The sequence below is a fragment of the Dendrobates tinctorius genome, unplaced genomic scaffold (genome assembly GCF_039654945.1).
Source record: "Dendrobates tinctorius isolate UK_male_01 unplaced genomic scaffold, ASM3965494v1 ptg000020l, whole genome shotgun sequence".
NCBI classification, from domain to species: domain Eukaryota; kingdom Metazoa; phylum Chordata; class Amphibia; order Anura; family Dendrobatidae; genus Dendrobates; species Dendrobates tinctorius.
The window spans coordinates 55,337,525-55,357,243 of record NW_027361688.1 but is presented as its reverse complement, the minus strand read 5'-3'; the positions used below and the strand labels follow the sequence as shown (position 1 = coordinate 55,357,243).

The 19,719-nt window shown below is 44.7% G+C and overlaps 1 protein-coding gene and 1 pseudogene across 7 annotated transcripts in view; one reads left to right on the top strand and one right to left on the bottom strand.

Moving 5' to 3' along the window:
* Window positions 1-19,719, top strand: part of LOC141083678 (protocadherin alpha-C2-like) — a 564,749-nt gene that overhangs the window by 346,861 nt on the left and 198,169 nt on the right. The gene's annotated exons all lie outside the window — the stretch shown is intronic.
* LOC141083674 (pre-mRNA-processing factor 40 homolog A pseudogene) lies at window positions 7,887-8,973 on the bottom strand (annotated as a pseudogene).

Here is a 19,719-nt window from a genome sequence, read left to right as displayed (position 1 = left end):
GTCCATTCCATACTTAGTCATTTTTTCAATAAGGATTGTATGAGAGACTTTGTCAAATGCTTTGCTGAAGTCAAGATATACTATATCTACAGCATTTCCTTGATCCACCCAATCAGTAATACCATCATAGAAGGAAATTAAATTAGTCTGACATGACTTATTAGTTACAAACCCATGCTGACTCTGTTTAATCACTTCATTCTTATCCAGGTATTGACATACATGTTGTTTAATAATTTGTTCAAAGATCTTTCCTGGTATAGAAGTCAGACTCACCGGCCTATAGTTGCCTGGGTCCACCTTCTTCCCCTTTTTGAAGATAGGAACAACATTTGCTCTTCTCCAGTCTTCTGGCACTTCTCCTGTTCTCCAAGAATTTTCAAAGATTATGGAGAGGGGTTCAAAAATTTCTTCTGCTATCTCCTTCAGTACTCTGGGGTGTAATTCATCTGGACCTGGAGACTTGAATACATTTAGGTTAGCTAAGTGTTTCCTCACTATCTTTCTGTTTATAGATATCCTGGATTCTTCTATTCCCTTAATAGGACAGTGAATAACAGTTGATGTTACATTTCCTTTCTGAGAGAAAACAGATGCAAAATAGGAATTTAAAAGTTCAGCCTTCTCAACATCCTGTCTTACCATTTCATCATTTTCATCCTGTAAAAATCCTATAGCATCTTTGACTTTTCTTTTACTTTTGACATATCCCCAAAATCCTTTATTATTGCTTTTGACATCTCTTGCAAGCCTCAATTCATTTTCAGCTTTAGATAATCTGATTTGTGCCTTGCAGGTTCTGCAGACAGCATTATATTCTTCTTTAGATATGCCTCCTTCTTTCCATTTTATAAACATTTTTTGCTTCCTTTTTAGCATGTGCTTAAGTTCTGTGTTCATCCATCCTGGTTTCCTTAAATGCTTCCTATTCTTCCCTCTTTTCGGAATTGTTAACAACTGTGCTTTGAGAATTTCATTTTTCAAGATTTCCCATCCTTCCTGGACATTTTTGTCTTTAAGGATATCCAGCCATTGGATCCCTCCAATTCTCTTTCTGAATCCCTTAAAATCTGCCTTTCTGAAATCTAACCTTGACGTCTGAGTCATCACAGGTCTTCCGCCTCTAGTTATCCAAAATCCTAAAATAGCATGGTCGCTACCTCCTAGGGTCCCAGCCACTTTTACCTCCTCAACCATTTCCTCCCTGTTTATAAGGATTAGATCCAAGGTAGCAGTTCCCCTTGTTTTCTCCTTTACCTTTTGGAAGATAAAGTTGTCAGCAAGCGAGGATAAGAATTTCCTTGACCTGTTAGTTTTGCCTGAGAGAGATTCCCAACAAATGTCTGGATAGTTGAAATCTCCCATGACAACTATGTCATATTTTTTGGAGAACTTGGCCATTTGATGCATAAAGAGTTCATCCATATCTTCAGCTTGCACAGGCGGCCTGTAGTAAATGCCTACAATGGTGTCCTTTCCATTGTTCTGTCCTTGTATTCTTACCCAAACAGTTTCCACAGAACTCCCAGTCTCTGAAGCTTCAATCTCTGTGCAGATATACGCATTTCTAACATACAATGCGACACCCCCTCCTCGTTTATCAAGTCTGTTTCTTGCAAATAAGTTGTATCCTTCTAGTCTTGTATTCCAATCATGTGTATTGTCCCACCAAGTTTCAGTGATTCCAATGACATCATATTTCTTTTCCTGTATTAGTAGTTCCAATTCTCCTTGTTTGTTGCCCATGCTTTGTGCATTAGTATAGAAACATTTTAGTTTGTGATTGGTTTCTCCTTCTCCAATATTTTTTTTAATTAGATTCTTTCGTCTTTGTTCTTCCTTTCCACTTCTAATAGCAGAGTTCTCAGTAGCATTTGTCAGGTGTATGGCTTTTTCTGGTCTTTTGCTTCCCTTCCCATGTTGTTCTAGTTTAAAGCTCTCCTTACAAGTGTAGCAAGGCGACTTCCAAAATCAGATTTATAAACTATTCAGGCAGTCTTCTCTTTATGGTAGATTTGGATATTGATACGCCTACCTCCTGGAGAGTGTTGTTCACTTGGTTGGCTGTTGTGAAGGGGTTTCTCTTCACCATGGAGATTATTCTGTGATCATCCACCACTGTTGTCTTCCGTGGATGCCCAGGTCTTTTTGCATTGATGAGTTCACCAGTGCTTTCTTTCTTTCCCAGGATGTACCAAACTGTAGATTTTGCCACTCCTAATTTTGTAGCAATTTCTCGGATGGGTTTTTTCTGTTTTTGAAGCTTAAGGATGGCTTGGTTCACCTGCATGGAGAGCTCCTTTGACCGCGTGTTTCCTTCACAGCAAAACCTTCCAAATGCAAGCACCACACCTCAAATCAACTCCAGGCCTTTTATTAATTGAGAATGACATAACGAAGGGACTGCCCAAACCTGTCCATGAAATAGCCTTGGAGTCAATTGTCCAATTATTTTTGGTCCCTTTAAAAACAGTGTGGCACATGTTAAGGAGCTGAAACTCCTAAACCCGTCATCCAATTTTAATGTGGATACCCTCAAATGAAAGCTGAAAGTCTGAACTTCAACTGCATCTGAATTGTTTTGTTTTAAATTCATTGTTGCAATGTCTAGAACCAAAATTAGAAAAATGTTGTCTCCGTCCAAATATATATGGACCTAACTGTATATTGTACAAATTTATTTATATCAAGAAAAGATCATTTGACAGACATACGGGCTAAAAATGGACAGGCAATAACCACATAAGCCAAGGCGGTAAAGACACAGTAGCAGTCCAGGGAAATAACCAAAGGACGCATACATATGTGGATCAGCGTAAAGGGAGGATCTATGTGAAGTTCATAATAGTAGAAAGATAGATGAAATCAATAAACAAGTATATTAGCCATATATTCTCCACATAGAAAGCCCTATTTCAAGGGGTTAAAAGCACATAGAATGTGCCTGGAAAAGGGGGTTGTACATATACCAAGTAATGATGTAAAGGACACCACGCTGTCTCCCACCCACCCCGACACGCGTTTTGGAGGTTTCCTTCCTCAGGGGGTGCTGATCCACATATGTATGCGTCCTTTGGTTATTTCCAAGGACTCCTACCCTGTCTTTACTGCCTTGGCTTATACGGTTATTTCCTGTCACTTTTTAGGTTCTTTTGTGTTTTTTTCTATTTAGATATGCAGTGTGTCCTACACTGTGCTGTTATATGAGACATGGGTATTTCTATTTCTAATATTTTGTAATGACTATGCTGTACCCTATTGGCTTTATGTGTTTTTCCTGCTGTTATGATCTGATCTAGGTAAAGGTCATTGTGAAGGGATATGAAGGATGTTGACTGTGACTATCACCTATAGTGATGGTGAATCATGCAATATCTGCTTTGCAGTAGAGATTATTACTGCTGTTGTAAACCTGTCTGTATTGATAATGACTCTACTAAACAGTCATCTGTACAGAACAGGAGGCATACTTACTGGCTAGTGTAAAAATTTCAATATATCTAATTTAGTGATGTGGAAAATTAAAAAACTAAAAATAGCAATACTTAAAAATTACATTTAACATAACTTGATTTAAACACTAAGTTGCCTTCCAATAATACTTTCCCTTTAATACCAGATCAGTAGCTTGTTTAGAGGTAATCTGTTATGAGGTTTAAAGTATTAAATTGTGCCAGAGAGCCCGAAAATAGTGGTCTTGGTCCTACTTGTGAAGATAACGTCGTTTTTATAAAATCATAGTTAAAATGTTACAGTGCAAGCTGAGCACTGTGTTGCAGTCCAGCACCTCCCATCTTCTAATGGTGACATCCTCTTCTTTCCTACCCGTCATGGCTCCGGTGCGGGCGCAATGCTCTGCTCTGTTGAATACTGCAATGCGCAGGCGCCGGACCTCTCCGGTCTCATATGAAGATGGGAGGCGCCGGACCGGACCGCGACACTCATCGGACCGGACTTGACGCCGGGGTGAGTATAATCTAACTTGTTTTTCTTACTATTCAGGTTACATCTGGGGCTTATCTACAGCATTACAGAATGCTGTAGATGAGCCCCTGATGGCGGTGCCGGCAGCTCATAGTCAAAAAAAGGGGTGACAGATTCCCTTTAAAGGGAGGATGGATGACGTCATGTATCTCAAGATTTTGGCTAACAACCTCCTTTCCTCAGTAAGAGCATTGAAGTTGGGTAGTGGCTGGGTCTTTTAGCATGATAATGACCCGAAACATGCAGTCAGAGCAACTAAGCAGTGGCTCTGTAAAAAACATTTCAAGGTCCTGGAATGGCCTAGCTAGTCTCCAGACCTGAACCCAATAGAATATCTTTGGAGGGAGATAAAACTCAATGTTGGCCAGTGACAGCCCTGAAATCAGACAGATCTGAAGAAAATCTTTATGGAGGAGTGGAACAAAATCCCACCTGCAGTGTGTGCAAACTTGGTCAAGAACTACAGGAAACATCTGACCTCTGTAATTACAAACAAAGGTTTCAGTAGCAAATATTACAATATTTCTATTGTATAACATACTTAATTCATGCAATAAAGTGCAAATTAATTATATTAAAATCATACAATGTGATTTTGTGTATTTTTTAAGATTCTTTCTATCACAGTTGAAGTGAACCTATGATAAAAAGTACAGACCTCTCCATTCTTTGTAGGTGGGAAAACTTGCAAAATTGGCTGTGTATCAAATACTTATTTTTTCCACTGTACATAGCTTGAAAAAATACACAGGTCCATCAAGCTCAAACTCTTTTGACCAATTATGCATTATCCATAACTTCATTATTTATAAACCAAAAAGTCATATTTTGAAGCACATAATGGAGTCAACTACTTATTTGATAAATTATGGTATGCACTCAACCTCACTTGGACATGCCAAGTCGCCATTATTTACTGTTGAAAGAGGTGCCCCTCTGTGCTTTCATGTACAGGAGAAAGTGGAAAGCTTTTTTTAACCCCTTCTCAACCTTAGACGTATCTATACTTCCAGATTGCCTGGTACTTACCGAACTTGAACGTATGGATACGTCCAGGCAACTTTGTGCACACAGGGAAAAAAAGGAAGAAAGTCCCTCTGGCCCTATGCCCTTGTATTGGAGCCCCAATGACATCATTGCGGGAGCCCAGTTGTTGTCATTGTGACCCGGATGTCTTCATGACGAAATCTGGGTTACCAGACACTAGCAAAAAAGTTGGATCATGCGCAGTGCGTGATCTAAATAACTTGAGTCTGCAGGGCTGGCGGGCTATTAAGCTATAGAGCATTGCAATGCTGGTGCATTGCAATGCTTTATAACAGTGGTCAGACTGCAGAAAGTGAAAGTCCCATAGTGGGACTAAGTAAAAAGTTACAAAAAGGAAAAAATCATGTAAAAACATTTTTTAAAAAATAAAAAAAAAATAATAAATATATATATTCATATATTGTACCCATAAATAAATATTTTTTATGAAAAAATATAACAAACGAAACAGAACACATATTTGGTATCACTGCATCTGGCACCCACCTGACGTATAAAACTGTCCCACCAATTAACTCCTTCAGTGAATGACATAAAAACTATTAAAAAAATGATGCTTTATCATCATACCGCCAAACAAAAAGTGTAATAAAAAGCAATCAAAAATATGAATGTAAACAAAAATGGTATCTCTGAAAACATCATCTTGTCCTACAAAAAACAAGATGCCATACAGGTCAATCAGTGGAAAAAAAAGTTAGAGCTCTCAAAGTATGGCGATGCAAAAATAATTATTTTTTCTATAAAATAGTTTTTATTGTGTAAAAGCGCCAACCATAAAAAAAATAAAAATGTGGTATCACTGCAATCTTACTGAACCGAAGATGTGACCCTATCCCCAACAGCAACAGAGCAGCTAATTGATTCCACCCTCATTTTTTTGTTTATGCAAGGCAAAGCACTATCAAGCAGTTTTGCCGTTTCAGATCAAGGGGGACCAAAGCCATACAACTGATGGGTTGCTGCTATACATCAAGCAGCAAACCTCATGTTAGATGACTTCCCATCAACTGCAACTGAACATTATCATGAGCAGAACATTGCAACTGCCTTATGTTTTGCAAAAGTAACTAATGCTCCCTGAAAGCACACATTCTATTTTAAGTATGACATTTTTTTAAAAAGAAAAATAGCAGCTTGAGGAAGGTGTAGAGTGTGCCTAGAACAGTGTCAGTTCAGTTGAGCTGCTCTCATTTGGTGAAGCTCTCTCTACAGTCATTACAAAAACAGAATGATCTTTCAGAGGGCAACCTGATTTGCTGATCTGCAACTCATTGGAATGCAATGCTGAATATGGTGGAACATCTGTATAAGCAGCGTAAAGTGGTCGCAAACTACTAGAAGCTACCTAATTTGTCAGTATAGACGACTGTGGCATCATGATCACCCCCCTCATATTTAAGGTCATCCCCTTCATATTTTTCTTGGAATAATAATACACCATAATACAAAAGAGGATGAAGGAAGAACAGCAACTTCTACATGTTCATCTCTGCCCTGTGGCTGTTTGGGACCTTCAAGGTTCATAATATAGGCAGCAAGGTATGGAAATGACTGGGCAGCAGTGGCACAAGGATGTTGAGGGGTACATTTTATTTTCCTATTCACAGGGCAAGAATGAGGCTGACAAAGTGTAAAATAATTACGACAATTGCAACACTATCCATGGCGACCATAGTAGGGTGCAGAAAGTGATCCTTGGTCAAGTTGTCAAGCAAAACAAATTGTGTTCTGTAATGCTTGTGGGATGACAAGTACATCATTACCATCAAGAAAAGTGATGAGTATTAGCTAGCATTGCTATAAAAGCGCAATAAGGGAATTATTTTCTGCTTCTGAATGGGAGTCAAAATGTCATATTACCAAGATATGCTATGTTCCCTGCTTAGGAAAGCTTTTGCTAAGTAGACTCCTGTTGACCACACAGCTGACCAGGAGACACCTTTTCATTCTCACCCAAATGTTCCCTGTCTGTGCCAGTGTTGGGAATAAAACAAATACCTAAGGTAGCAGTAGCCGCAAATCCTTATATCTGACATGATGGTCCAGATAGTTTATCTGCACGTTTTTCCCACCTCACACTTTTGAACAGAAATGCATCAGCTGAACTGCCAAGTTCAGTTGTACCTGGGCTGTGTTTTTTCTCTGACAGGTGTCCTGAGCCCCAATTGCATGGTGTTCTGGGTCAGCAGATCAAACCAGTATAAACAGGCCAAGCCTGCAATGGAGAAATTGTCATGCCCAGCCTTCAATGTACTTAAAGACAGTATTCAGCATGGCCAGTGGCTTTTTCATACCCAAGCACGCCAAGTTAACCTCCGCAAGTGTGGGAAACCTTACATTTCTCAAAATGAATCAGGCATGGATCAATGCCAACTTTTATTCATCTATGGCTGATGCTAATGATAAGATCAGCTTTAGCATCTGCCTGCCTGTCCATTGTCTTCCTCACTATTCTGTTGTTGCCAGTGCCAATTAGCCAACGCCCAGACAAAAATCGTTTCCCTGTTGATCATGTCAACTATTATTGCTGCTGCATACTGTACTTCCTAAATAAAGGGATCATTTTTGTATGGATTCACAAAAAGCCATTGTAATTGTTTAGGTATTGAGCAAATCCTGTTACATATTAAAATAAAGGATAATTTTTCCACTCCTAGTTGAATAACCCATGCTTCTTTACTTTCAAAACAGCACATCTGTTTCTGCTCCCTAAATAAAGGAATACATTTTACACAGCTTGAGAATACATCATTTTTGGCTCATTTTATGACTAGCAAACCTTGGGCAGATCCCAAAATAAGGATAAATTTTGTATAACTTTTTAAGAATCTCAAGCCGATCACATTCAGAAATTCCATTCTAGACATCTAATTCTGTGAACATCTGTTCTGCTTTTTTGTATTGGGTGGTGGAGGTTATCCTATCGTGGTTTTCTAGAAACCTCTGGAAAGCTTCTTTTGCCTCCTTATATTTCAGCCTGGCCTCCTCTTTTTCTTTTTCAGTATGAACTTTGTAAGCATTAAAAGCTTGTTTTTTCTCACTTAATTTCGCCAGGAAGCTGTATCTAGGATTGTTAATGATCATTTTCATGGCTTGTTCCCAGGATGCATTGTACGGTACTTGCTTCTATTTTAGGAGCTCTTTAAATGCTTGGTTGGCTTCCTCTTTTGTGTTCCAAGTGTAGGTTTTCTTGGGTGCTTTTTCCTCTTCAGGTTCTTATAGAGACAACGAGCCTGGCAAAACCTCTTGTTTAGAGAATTCTTCTGTGAAACTGCTGTTGCTGACTTTGTGATCCTTCTCTTGAATGGATGATAATACAGAGTAGGCCAGCTACTCTACAGAGTCATTCATCATATTTTCAATGTCTATGGCAGGAGTGCTGGGGGTGGACATCACAATGTCTGGTTCTGCAATGATTTAGACAGGCGTGGAGATACAGAAAACCTCTTAGGCTTGTGCAGTCAGGACGGACGGTACAGCAGCAGAAGATGCTGAATACTGTACCCTGCCACTTTCCTCCAGATCCTTAGGTTTGGCCCAACAAGACTGCTTTGTCTAGGAATTGTAGTGGTATGGCTTCCCAGAGTCGGATTTGAATTCTTTCCAAGGCATTTGGATAGCATTTGCTCCACTGCGGTTTTCATTTCATCTGGATTTTCCCATGTAGACTGCTTGGTTTCAATGTTATAATAATATATCCTACCATCTGGTGATTTATGCTCAGTCCACATAGATTTTGGTTTGGCTGCTTCATCATTAGAGGTGCTATTAGTTGTAATTGACGGTGATGCTGATATTACAGGATGCAGCGCTGGTGAAATTGTCGGCTGAGCTAGTGTGGGATCCATGCTGTTTACACCGGGCTGCATGCCTGCTGGTAATGTGCCAGGTGCTAGGTGCATAGTCATCATCATGCCAGACATGAGAGGAGGAATCATAGGAGTCTGTTGTGAATTCTCTCTCTGGCTTCCCTCTGGTGATTACTGAAGGTAGTGGAGCTGGTCAGATTGACAGAGGGGTTGAGAGTTCTCTTTCTGGGCTCCCTCTGGTGGTTACTGGAGGTAGTGGAGCTGATCTGATTGACAGAGGCTTGCCACCTGATAATGAGGAAGACGATTGGAGATCTGGGGTTTCAGATTGGGATTTAAGACAGCCGACTCCCTCTAGCCCTGCTGGTGATTTTCTTCCTGTGCCTCCTGAGGTCTGATGTCTCCTGCTCTGTCTCTGCATGTTCAGCTAAGTGGTTCATTTGCTACTCTGTTTGCATTTGATCTGGTTTTGTCTATCTCAGCTTTGTTCGGGCCAGCCAGCTCCGGCAGGGGCTGTGCTGAATCACCGCACATATGTTACTGCTTGTGCCAGTTTGTTTTTTCACCTGTTATATTGATCTCTTTTTGCTTTGCTTTCAGAATATACCAGAGTGCTGATATAGTGGGGGCGAAGTCGTGCGACTTGAGTATTTTTTGTGCATCAGACATGTTGGGCTTTTGCAGGGTTTTTTGCGTGATTGCAGACAGTGTCTTATCTTTCCTGTCCTGTCTAGTCAGTGTGGGCCCCATCGTTTGCTCAGTCTATTTTTCTGCCTGCATCTGTGTTTTCATCTTGTCTCACCGACAATATATGTTTGGGGGCTATCTATTCCTTTGGGGTCTGCTCCGGGGAAGTTTAGATTTCCCCTTTCTTGCTTTAGGCTTAGTTAGCTCTTCGACTGTGCCAAGGCGTCTAGGATCATAGTAGGTATGCTCCATGGCTACTGCTAGTTGTGTACAGGATCAGGGGTCTGCAATCTGCTTAGTTAACAACCTCTCTGGTTTTCTGTGGCTTAGCCTGGGCCTGCTATCCTCCTCAGTGACCCATTCATAACAGGAGTCATTATGTAACCTACCTGACCTATCTGTTGAGCGCTCATTGGTCCCATCAAAGGGGGAATCATGCCTGGTGGGGCCAACCTTGGCCTTGGAGGTAGGCCCCGCAGTACCACAGCAGAGTAATGGGCAACAGGGTCCATATACTGCCCCCTCATCATGCAAGCACCATCTGGACACAGATCAGGCTGACTTGGCCCATTGGTACCATCGCCAGATGACATAATTCCTCCTCTCCGGCCCCTGCCACCTCTCAGCAAGATTTTTAAGAAGCCATTAATGCTACTTTAAACAGTGAATGTTTACTTATACCAAAAACTTATTCTAATTGGCCAAAAACAAACCTCTTGCTACTCACTAAACTGGGATTCTTTTTGCACCATTCATTATAAAAAAGCTATAATTTCGCCCTTATTTGCCATATGTGTTTAAACCACAAAAATGCAAGGATTTGCTTCCCAAAAGGGATACTTTTTTCAATGTTTTTCACAATTTAAAAAGCCAAAAAATTCTATTAGCTCAATGTTTCATTAAAAATCCTCTTGGCTACCACCGGTTGCCATCCATTTAGTCAATGCTATATATGTTGAGGTCAATTTGACATTTCAAAGGTTGTTTGCGGTACAGAGCTTGAATGTTCAATGAAGTCCTAGATTGCCTAAAAGTGTTACACATCTTTTTGGGGATATTAAAAGGCATAGCAGTACTTGTGATTTGTGGTGAATCGATTCTCTGTTAATCAAATTTTTGGAAAAATTTTGTGAAATGGGCAAACTTGACTTTCAAAAGATTTTATTATATCTCATCATATCTTTTTCCAGTTCATGACCCTCACAAATTGTTAAATTATACAGTAATTTTTTAAGCAGATAAAGATGTGGCATGAGGGGATGACATGCACAAATTAGGGGTATTACTTTGGGTGCCAAAACACCTTGTTGGAGAATTCAGGTGTAAACTGTTATTCATGTGCATAAGAAAAGTCAGTGACTCGTGCTGAATATAAAATGATATCATATCCTGCTGAGGAGCAGGGGATAGAGCTTTACTGTAGCTCATCATATACACAGCATATTAGACGCTTCATCACTGTAGATGTTATGCTTGCCTGAATGACTGCTAATGTTTCCATCCATGAATAAGCAAGCAATTGCATCATGTCACAGTTAACAAACACAGAAAGGGAGAATGGATGACACTTCATAAACACCTAATGATTTTGATAAATGATATGAACCAAGTAGTGTCTAAAGCAATTCTAGGCCAGACACTAATGAAAAACAAGCTGCTGTTTATAATGAAAGAAGGGCAGCCAAGTTGATAGGATGAATGCAAAAGGAAAATATAGATACGTGAATAACAATCTGCCAATAGATATGGGTGAATCCTTTGAAATTCAAATTCACTGACTTCACCAAATTTTCCTCAAAAATTAGATTTGCGCTAAATAAATTTGCTTGAATTTCAATACTAGAAAGCTTGTGTTATGGGTAGCAAGAGTGGACCCTCTGGGTCACGGTACCGGGATCTCTGGGTCGAGCTGGCAGGTGGTGCCGACCCCTATACAGGGACCAATAGGAGCAGGCCCGAAGGAGTCGAATTCCGTGACAGCTGGTACCAAGAGGGGTGGCTCAGGAACGGGACAGACAAGGCAGAGGGTCGGGAGAGAATGGAGTCAGGAGTGACCGGAGTCAGGAGCAACAGGGGTCAGGAGCGACAGGAGTCAGGAGTGACTGGAGTCAAGAGAGATTGGAGTCAGAGGTGACCAGAGTCAGGAGTGACAGGAGTCAGGAGTGACTGGAGTCAGGAGTGACCGGAGTCAGGAGTGAGAGGAGACAGGAGTGATCAGACGGGGCCAGAGAACTGTAAGAAAGGCACACGATAATCAGGCGCCTCCATGAGGGAGGAGCCGCCTGATATACCCTGTGCAGGAGCTTGATTGGTGCTCGCTCCACAGGGGTGATGCAGAAGGGGTTAAGGGCATAGAAGGGCGCGTGCCCGTGGCCTAAGGTGCATACCTAAAGCAGGAGCAGGACAGGAAGAGGACCCCACGTGCTGAATCCTCCTGGCTGCAGGACGGGAGGCTGAAAGAGTAGCGCGGCAGCCAGAGCGGTAAGCGGGGACTCGAGGGGGAACCCCGGAAGCAGCAGCGGGACCCGGTGAGATAGGTGGCACCGGCCCCGACCTGACAGGCGGCGCCAGCGTGACAGTACCCCTTTACGTCCCCTCCTTCTGAGATTGGCCAAGAATTGGTCCATGATGCGAGGAGCATCAACATTCTCTTGTGGTTCCCAAGACCTCTCCTCAGGCCCAAACCCTCTCCAATCGATGAGAAAAAAGGTCTTTCCCCTAACCTTTTTCATGGCCAAAATACCCCTCACTTCGACGATGTCATCGGCCCCTACTGGCTGAGGAACTACCGGAGGTGCAGGGCAGAACTGATTGAGGATGACCGTTTTCGGGAGCGAGACATGAAAGGCGTTATGGACCCAGAGTGAAGCAGGCAGCCTCAATCTATAGGCCGTATTGTTGATGCATCCCAAAATCTCGAAGGGGCCGATGTACCGGGGACCCAGCTTATAAGAAGGGATTTTCAAGCGGATGTGCTTGGTTGACAGCCAGACTTTGTCACCTGGATGGTATGGCGGGAGATCCCTCCATCTCTTGTCGGCATGTCTCTTCATCTGGACCGTGGCCTGTACAAGAGCCTCTTTGGTCTTCCTCCAGACCTGGGAAAACTCTTAGGAGAGGGCATCGGCGGCGGGTACACCGGAGGATGAAGATACTGGAAGAGGCACACCTGAATTCTGACCGGAGACCACAAAAAACGGAGACTTGGTGGTGGACTCATTGGAGTGATTGTTATGGGCAAACTCTGAACAAGGAAGAAGGTCGACCCAATTGTTGTGGTGGGCGTTAGAGATGTTAGAGAAGTTCCGCAGGTAGGAGGTAAAGACTTCGTTGACCCGTTTGACTTGCCCGTTGGTCTGTGAATAAGCTGAAGAGAAATCCAGGGATATGCCCAAGAGTTTACAGAGTGCTCGCCAGAAGAGGGAGGTAAACTGTACCCCGTGGTCAGACACGATTCGCTGAGGAAGCCTGTGTAGTCTGAAAATCTGTTGAATGAAGATCTTAGCCAATTTGGAAGCCGTGGGCAAGCCAGGTAACGGGACAAAATGGGCCATTTTGGAAAACCGATCGACTACCACCAGAACCGTCGTGCATCCAGAAGAGCAGGGTAAGTTGGTAACAAAATCCATGGCGATGTGTTGCCAAGGAGCTTCGGGAACAGGCAACAGCTGAAGGAGGACGGGGAACAAACTTCTAGGTACCTTGTTCCTGGCACAAACTGAGCAGGAGGCCACGAAGTCTGACACATCTTGGCGTAGAGAAGGCCACCAGTAATAACGGGAAACCAACGCAAGGGTACTCTTGATGCCAACATGTCCAGCGATCTTGGAGGAGTGGCCCCAGCCTAGTACTTCTGCCCTTTTGTCTTGCTGGACTAGGGTCTTACCCGGCGGCACGGAATGAAGATTCACGGGAGCTACCGTGATAACTCGGGCAGGATCGATAACATGCGACGGAGCCTCCTCCACTTCGGGTGACTGCAGGGACCAGGAGAGAGCATCGGCTTTGGTATTTTTGTCATCGGGTCAGAAGTGGAGCTCAAACTCAAAGCGAGAGAAAAACAATGACCACCTGGCTTGTCTGGAGTTGAGTCTTTGAGCCGACTGAAGGTAGGCCAAGTTTTGCGGTCGGTGAATATGGTGAAGGGATGGACTGCCCCTTCCAGGAGATAACGCCACTCCTCTAGCGCCATCTTTATGGCCAGCAATTCTCGATCCCCAATCATGTAGTTACATTCTGCGGGTGAAAATGACTTGGAGAAGAACCCGCACGGAGCCAAGCCCCCAGTGGAGGTCTTTTGGGAAAGAATCACCCCAGCCCCAGTAGAAGATGCGTCTACCTGTCAAGACGAAGGGCTTGCCAACCTCTGGCCGATGCAACACCGGAGCTGTGGCAAAGGCCTGCTTCAAGGCAAGGAATGCGTCTTCAGCCTCCGAGGACCAGATGTTTGGTTTTGCTCCATTCCGGGTAAAGGCAACAATAGGCTTGGTTAAAGCAGAGAAGTGCGGGATGAATTGCCTATAGTAATTTGTGAAGCCCAAGAATCGTTGAATAGCCTTCACTCCGACAGGTCGAGGCCATTTGAGCACCGTGGACAATTTCTCTGGGTCCATTTGCAACCCCGAGTCTGTGATGATATACCCCAAGAAGGGTAGAGAGGTCTGCTCGATCAGGCATTTTTCCAACTTGGTATAAAGTTGATTCTCCCGCAGGTGTTGCAAGACTAGGTGAACACTCCTCCTGTGAGAGGAAAGGTCTAGTGAAAAGATGAGGATGTCATCTAAACACACCATGAGCCACGAGCATAGAAGGTCCCGGAAGACGTCGTTAAGAAATTCTTGGAAGACCACTGGGGCGTTCCAAAGACCAAAGGGCATGACCAAATATTCATAATGGTCATCCCGCGTGTTGAAGGCGGTCGTCCACTCATCTCCGGCACATATTCGGACCAAATTGTAGGCCAATACAAGGTCGAAGGGACCCATCCTTCTTCCGAACAAAGAAAAACCCGGCCCCTGCTGGAGAAGACAACTTCCGGATAAAGCCCCTGGCCAAATTTTCCTGGGTGTACTCCATCATGGCTGAGGTCTCTGCAGGCGACAACGGGTATTGTTATGAGCTCATTTTCTGCTCCACCAGTTGAGAGTTCCCCTTCTGTTCTCCCTCTGGTGGTGACAGGAGGTAGTGAGGTTGGTTTAAGTGGTAGTGATCTGCCACCTGGTGAGGAAGATAATGATTGGATCTCTGGAGTATCAGACTGGATATAAGACAGCCGATGCCCTATCCTGGTGCTGGTGATTCAGTCTGCTTCTCAGGTCTAAGACTCAGCTCTGTTCCAGTCTTCTCAAGATAAGTTTGTTTTTTGCTAATGTTCACACATGCTCTTGTTGGTCTTTTCAGTTTTTTGTGTGGTCAGCCAGCCCGGCTTGGCTGTGCTGAATTTCCACTCTTATTTGCCAAATTGCCTTTTTTTTGTCCCTTATTAGATTGGCCTCTTTTTGCTCTGTCTCAGAATATTTCAGAGTGCTGATATAGTGGGAGAAGTCTTGTAACTTCAGGGTTAATTTTGCTATCAGTTGTGTTGGACATTTTGTAGGGTTTTTTGGCAGACTGCCGACAGTGTCTTTCCTTTCCTGTCCTTTCTAGTTATTTTGGCCCCATCGTTTGTTCAGCCTATTTTCCTGCCTTTGTTTGTGTTTTCATCTTTTTTCACTGTCAATACATGTGGGGGGCTGTCTCTCCTTTGGGGTCTGCTCTGGGGCAGCTAGTTTTCCTCTTTTTGTGCTTTAGGCTTATTTAGTTCTCCGGTTGTGACGAGGCATCTAGGACCACCGTAGGAATGCTCCACGACTGCTGCTAGTTGCGTGTTAGGATCAGGGGTCTGCAGTCTGCATAGTTACCAACCTCTTTGGTTTTCTGTGACTTAGCTTGTGTTGTTTTTTATTTCCTCCTCGGCTACCCGTTCACAACAGGGTATATTCTTCCCCTGGGAGGAGTAGCTCCAGGAACTAGCTCGATTGGGCAATCGTAGTCCCGATGCGGAGGAAGGGTCTCAGCTTCCTTCTTGTTAAAAACATCTGCAAACGAATGGTAGGCCACGGGAAGCCCCGGAAGATCCACGGGCACTTGGTGCAGACTGGTCCGGGTAACAGGCAGCAGACAACGTTCTTGGCAAGAGTGACCCCAGTGAAGGACTTCCCCGGAGAGCCAGGCAAGGACTGGCTCGTGCGACCTGAGCCAGGGCAGGCCAAGGAGCAGAGTGTGAGACAAATTAGGCAAAACATAAAAAGCAATTCTCTCCCGGTGGAGAGCTCCGATCTGCATTTCCAGCTCGAGAGAGACTGTGGTGACAGGAACAGGTAACGGCTTGCCATCCACCGAGGTGATCACACGTGGTTCTTCAAGGGTGATGACAGGAATTCGAAACTTGTCCACCTCTTTCATCCGAATGAAGTTGCCCACCTCACATACGCCTCCACAGATCTACGCTCCCGACCTAAGAGAATTAAAGCTGAGATAGTAAGGGGTAGAGAGGGAACAGAATCACCTAGGAAGGCCTCTCTTACCTGGCCTAGGCGGAGGAGTTTCCCAGCCTCTCAGGACAGAAACGCAGGAAGTGGTTGATTCCACCACAATAGAGGCATAACCCTTGCTCTAACCTTTCCCTGTGCTGCAGCTCCAATAGCTTAACGCAATCCACCTGCATGGGCTCCGGCGCAGAACTACTGGCTGGTTTGAATGAGCGAGGGCTGGGAGCAGGGTTGAACCTAGACAGACCTCTCTCCCTGACAGTCTCGTGGGAGCGTTCCTGGAACCGCAAGTCAATACGAGTAGCCAGGGATATAAGGTCCTCTAGAGAGGTGGGGGTGTCCCGACCAGCAAGCTCGTCCTTGATTTTCCCTGAAAGCCCCCTCCAAAAGGCCCCTACCAATGCCTCATTATTCCATCCCAGCTCTGAGGCCAGGGTCCGGAAGCAGATAGCGTACTGTCCCACGGTAAGAGTTCCCTGTCGGAGATTGAAAAGTGACTCCGTGGTGGAGGCCAAATGCTCGGGCTCGTCAAAGACCTGGTGGAAAGTATCCAAGAAGTCGTGTAGGCGGGATACCACCGGATCATCCCGCTCCCACAGGGGGTTCACCCATGCCAAGGCCTCCCCCTCGAGATGGGACACGATAAATGCCACCTTAGCCCTATCAGACGGATATTGCTGGGGCAGCAGCTCAAAATGTAGGCGGCACTGGTAAAGAAACCCCCAGCATAATTTCGGATCCCCGCCATACCAAGGTGGCTTCCCCAAACGTGGTGGTGGGTGATGTGCAGGGTCGCGGGGCAGGGCAGAGGCCGCTGCCGACGACTGCAGGGACTGCAAGCGGTCATCAACGGACGCCATGTAATTAAGAATATGGGACTGTGTATTGCGCTGCTGCGTGAGCTCCTGCTGGAGTCCCGCCAACAGAGGGGCGCTCCCTGGATCAGAGGTTTGAATGGCGGATAGCCAAGTGTCCATGGACTTCATAAAAGTCATAATCCGGGTCCAGTTCTCCCGCAAAAAGAGTAGTTCCTTTTGGGTGGCTGCCGAGGCACCAGCGGGGTCCATGGCCTGATTATACTGTTATGGGTAGCAAGAGTGGACCCTCTGTGTCACGGTACCAGGATCCCTGGGGCAAGCTGGCCAGGTGGTGCCGACTCCTACACAGGGACCGTTAGGAGCAGGCCCGAAGGAGTCGAATACCCTGACAGCTGGTACCAAGAGGGGCGGCTCAGGAACGGGAGAGACAGACAAGGCAGAGGGTCGGGAGAGACAGACAAGGCAGAGGGTCGGGAGAGACTGGAATCAGGAGTGACCAGAGTCAGGAGCAACAGGGGTCAGGAGCGACAGGAGTCAGGAGTGACTGGAGTCAGGAGAGACTGGAGTCAGAGGTGATCGGAGTCAGGAGTGACAGGAGTCAGGAGTGACCGGAGTCAGGAGCGACTGGAGACAGGAGTGACCAGATGGGGCCAGAGTACCGTAAGAAAGGCACACGATAATCAGGCGCCTCCATGAGGGAGGAGTCGCCTGATATACCCTGTGCAGGAGCTTGATTGGTGCTCACTCCACAGGGGTGATGCAGAAGGGGTTAAGGGGAGAGAAGGGCATGCGCCCGCAGCCTAAGGCGCATACCTGAAGCAGGAGCAGGACAGGAAGAGGACCCCACGTGCTGAATCCCCCGGGCTGCAGGACGGGAGGCTGAAGGAGTAGCGCGGCAGCCAGAGCGGTAAGCGGGGACTCGAGGGGGAACCCCGGAAGCAGCAGTGGGACCCGGTGAGATAGGTGGCGCCGGCCCCGACCTGATTAGTGTTCATTTTGTAGTAAGATAGGTCAAATTTTTCAATAATCTCTAGAGCTGTCGGCAAAGACTCCAGGGGGCATGCTAACGTCAATATCACATCATCAGCATACAACGTGATGCAATGAGATTGTTTCCCCACCTCTATGCCCCAGATATCTGGACTTTGTCTGATTGCTTGGGCAAGTGGTTCTAAAGCTAAAATGAACACTAAGGGGGAGAGAGGACACCCCTGCCTAGTGCCGTTTGTAATGGGGAATGTCTCTGACATGGTATCATTCACAAAAACCCTGGCCGACGGAGCAGAATACAGAGCTTTAATAGCAGTCAGCACCCAACCCCAGAACCGAGAAGACAAACGACCATCTCACTAGGTCGAATGCCTTCTCGGCGTCTAAGGCCACTACCACTGCTGGTGTTCCCCTTCTATTTATTACATCTATCAAATCAATTACTTTCCTGGTGTTGTCAACTGCAGTCCGCCCTTGCACAAAGCCAGCCTGGTCTGGGTTAATAAGGGAAGGAATGATAGGCACCAATCTCAGAGCAATACACTTAGCATAAATTTTGACATCAGTGTTTAACAAAGAAATCGGGCAGAAGTTTTGGGGCACCTCCGGTGGCTTTCCCTGTTTTTGGAGTGTGATCACAGTAGCTGTCAGCATTTCTTTTGGGAAGCTCCCTTCATTTACTGCTAATTGTAGGGTTTTGCATAAGTGTGGGACTAAGGTCTCCTGGCAAGCTTTATAGTACAAGTTTGTAAGACCGTCCGGGCCTGGGGCCTTCGCCTCCGGGAGAGTTAATCACTTTGGTCAATTCAGTCTCCGTCAAAGGTGTGTTTAAGATTTCTAACTGGTCTGGTGCAAGAGTTGGGAGATTAATGCTTGACAGAAACAGATTTGTATCAGTGGCTGTTGGGCCATGGAGGTCTGCTCTTGGATCTAAGTTATACAAAGAAGCATAGAAAAATATTCAGGATTGAGAGTCCTCAGTAGTTGATACCTTTTAATGGCTAACTGAAAAGATGGTAACACATTGCAAGCTTTCGAGACTACTCAGGTCTCTTCATCAGGCTAGACTAATACAAAATCTGAAGTCACATATTTATGCACAATACAGCCTAGAAAAAATGCAATAGATAAGACAAGTGACATGAAGCAGAACTATCAATATGGGAGAGGGAGAAACATAAATATAAACATTGGACCAGTTCATAGATAAGGAGTCCGGATGTTTTATGGTCCTCTGATTGGGGTCTAGTTCTGTGTTGTGATGCCCCCACAAGGTTTTAAAAGGAAATTCCTTAATTGATGTAAAAAGACATAAATCCATGCGACACATTCATTCCAGCACTGAGAGTGTCAAAGGTCGTCATAAATTTGTACTCCCAAACTCGTCTCTCTCTCTGAGAATTGAAGTTACCTTTCAATACCAGTAATTTCATATCCATGTTGCTGTGATCAGGGATACAGAAATGTTTTGCCACAGGTACATCCATTGTTTTTTCTCTTATTGTGTGACGATGAGCATTCATCCTTGTTCTAAGCTTTTGCCCTGTCTCCCCCACATACAGACCCCCAGTTGGACATTTAGTACAAATAATTAAGTACACCACATTAGGTGTAATGCAGGTGAAAGTACCTGGGATCTTGTAGTCCTGATGTGAGTTGGGGATCTTTATCTTGTCCGTGGTCATTATAAATGGACAGGTTTTACATTTTTTCTGGTTGCAAGGAAAGGTTCCTGCAGCTGTTGGAGAGGACAGGGAGCTTCTGACAATGATGCTTCTTAAATTTGGGGGCTGCCTAAAACACAGCAGCGGGGGTCTGGAAAAATGGATTTTAATCGGGCATCTTTTTGTA